The sequence below is a fragment of the Octopus bimaculoides genome, chromosome 17, assembly GCF_001194135.2.
Source record: "Octopus bimaculoides isolate UCB-OBI-ISO-001 chromosome 17, ASM119413v2, whole genome shotgun sequence".
Lineage (NCBI taxonomy): Eukaryota > Metazoa > Mollusca > Cephalopoda > Octopoda > Octopodidae > Octopus > Octopus bimaculoides.
In genome coordinates this window covers 6,284,532-6,288,104 of record NC_068997.1, presented here as the reverse complement: position 1 = coordinate 6,288,104, position 3,573 = coordinate 6,284,532, and positions in this window count along the sequence as shown.

The window sequence follows — 3,573 nt, the reverse complement described above, 5'->3', positions numbered from 1 at the left end:
CATCCATCACAGTTTTTTGGATCCAGGCGAAACCATTACGACGGAGAAGTACTGTCAGCAAATGGATGAAATGCATAAGAAACTCCGACAACAACAGCCAGCAATGGTCAATAGAAAAGGACCAATTCTTCTCCACGACAATGCTCGGCCGCACGTCGCACAACTGACCCTGCTGAAGTTGAACAAATTGGGCTACGAAACTCTACTTCGACCGCCATACTCACCAGACCTCTCGCCTACCGATTAGAACTTTTTCAAGCATCTCGACAACTTTTAAATTCTATAGAAACTGCTGAGAATAAACTCTATTTTTGATGCAAGAGAATTGCCAAATTGAGTTGTTGTAATGGGAGAATGTTGATACATAGGGGAATGTATGTACGTGAACTTGATGTCTTACGGATAAAACTGCACTAACCTTTGATGCTTCAACTTAAGTACCTAATTCATCTGAATCTCAATTATTTTGCTATATGTGTATATATATAAATGTTCTTTTACTAAATCTTGCAATTAACTCTACAGGGATGGCAATTTAAAATTCATCACCGAACCTCACAAAGATGTCATGCCAATCAAAAGGTTTACGTCGTTGCTATCACTGTTGAGGAAGGGTCGTCTTGTACGTATGTCAGTTGATTATACAACCTGCGCTGGAGCCCGAACAAAAGCCATCTCTGGCGGTGAAATCACAGGTAAAAGATTTGATACTTACGATTCTCTAAAACATTTGACACCATTCTTACTATCTAAAGTCATTTTTCGAAAAAAAGCATGTAATATGAATTCCTTTAACATGTAAAATATATATGACACATATGTGTAATGTAAGTACGTGAACTGGAGACCTCTTACATGAATGTTACTAATGTAGGTGTTGTGGAGACTATTCCGTTGTAGGTTATTTCGAATTTGTAGAACTTGGAAAGTCAATATATATATGTGTGTGTGTGTGTGAGTGTGTGTGTGTGTGTGTGTGTGTGTGTGTGTGTGTGTAAAAGATAACAGAGGAAAAGCAATGGTTATGTTATTGACTTCATTAACTTACAGCTGTTTCTTCTATAAAATGCAGTGGACTCGTGGTTGAGTGTGTGAATGGCACCCCACAGCTTCATCGAAGCGTTTAATATGAAGTGCAATTTATTTGGGAAAAAAAGAATTACATTTGTGGAATATACAGAGAAGGCATTGCCAGTGAGAATGTCGTTACTGATGCATATAAAAAGGAGTACGTGCAAAAGGAAATTAGATTTACTAGTAGCAAATATCGAATATATATATTTGCTCCGATTTTTTATCTGTGCTTAAATGCCGCCGAGATCAACTTTGCATTTCTTCTTTTCGAGATCAATAAAAAATAAAATACTGTTCAAGTACTGGAATCGATGCTATCGACAACTCACCCTCCCTCTTAAAATGCTGGCCTTGTGCATAAATTAGAAACAATAATGAAGGAGCAACTTCCATTATCAAATCCATTCCCATCACTCCTTTCACGTAGGCTAGATTACAGTCTCAAGAATTCATATATACCCCGGCTCATATTCGCTGTTCCTACAGCTCTTGTATGATAAGCATCTGGAGACCTTGATTTGAACTCAGAATATAATGGCATCTAACTAAATACTGCTTTATATACAGCATGACGCTCTTTCAATCTTGAGATATCAGCTTCTTTATCTACTTTAACAGGTATATGAGATTTAACTATTATGCTGCATGTATATCTATTAAAGCAGTGGCCTGTTCCTCGCTGGCTTTGTAATTTAAAATTATCTCCTTAATCCAAATAAAGTTTGGGGTTAGACTTCAAAGGTCCAAGAATAAATGTTTGTAGTTTGAGGTTTATGATTGTCTTCATTACTAAAAAAAATAGATAAAGTACGGTTCCATAACTGAGTTTTAGTTACGATTATTTTGTGGTGACAAAATATAGAATAAATTCCCACGGGCGTTCCGCCGCGCACGCACGCACGCACGCACGCACGCACGCACGCACGCACGCACGCACGCACACGCACACACACACACACACACCTGCAAACAAAGACAAAACGAATGGACAAAACAAGTTAACGCTTGTACTTTGATACAGATGGAATTATCTGAACATTGTTGTAGACTTTGATAAAATTGTGCTCAGATTTAAAATGCAGTCTCAGAACAATTAAAATCTGATCTGAAAATATTTAGGGTAGCTTTTGTAACACATCTTGTTTTCTTTTTGTATCGTTACAGATTACGATGTTATGGAATCTGAAAAAATGATAGAAGTATCCATGAGTCGACGTTTGACATATTTCAGAAACTATCCAAGATATGTGTTGAATTTTGTTACTTTTATCTTCAATAATGACGGCCAAGTGTTTGTTAAAGCCACTACGATGGATGCCGGTACTTATATGCCCTATACAGCAAGTAAAATGTATTGTAATTTCGGTGACGCCGATCAAGCTGGATCTGTCAAACTGTTTTATCAATAGAAATGAACCTGATCGCTCGTTCCATGACACACAATATATTCGTGTACAGCTATTTTGTCGCTGAAATTTGAGGATATTGCCGGTGGTAATAATGTGATGTGTACGTGTTTATAATCAAAATTTTGTACGACATTTCTTATGGAAATGGTAAAGAATATCATTTGTAATCTGAGTGTTGTGAAAATAATTAGTAATCAATTTTTAATCGAAAATGTCATCATCAGACATGATATTTCAATTAATTCAAAAGAATTTTGGACGGATGCACGAAAGATGTATACAAAATCATTGTCAAGCACATTTCCAAAGTTTCTCATTTAAAGAAGAAAAAAAATCATTTTGACAGTATCATCGAATACTTTTGAAAACTACGAAACCAATTTTATAATTTATTTAACATTATCCTTGCTGCTGCTGTTATTGTTGTTTACTACAACCAAACTTGCTTTCACCGTTCACTCCATTAAACAACTAGTAATATTGTAGGCAAATCATGGATTTCTATCCATAGAGCACAACACAGCAACATCAATTTAACTTATTTTACACTTTTACTCATTTGACATTATTTAGCATCCTTTATATTCTTGTTTTTCATACACACACAAACACACACACACACTTCATATATATTTACATTGGTATATATATATATATATATATGTGTGTGTGTGTGTTTGTGTATTTTGTTTATATACCCTGTCATTATCATTTCTTTTAAAACAATAATGATAATGATGACAATTCCTATTAATATTTATTGAAACTGTAATCATTTTATTATTACTCATTATTAGAAGGCGGTGAGCTGGCAGAGTCGTTAGCACGCCGGACGAAATGCTTAGCAGTATTTTGACCGTTGCTACGCTCTTAGTCATATTATCATCATAATCATCATCATTATTATCATCATTGTTATCATTATTATTATGGTTGATGTATGGCAGGAGGGCGATAAATAACAATTGGTAGAACGACGAACAAAAAACTTCACGTTCTGAGTTCAAAACCTGCCAGGACAACTTTGCCTTATGTTGTTCTGATGTTGGGGAAGCAGCGTGCTCGATTAAATTGACTTTAATTCTGTTCG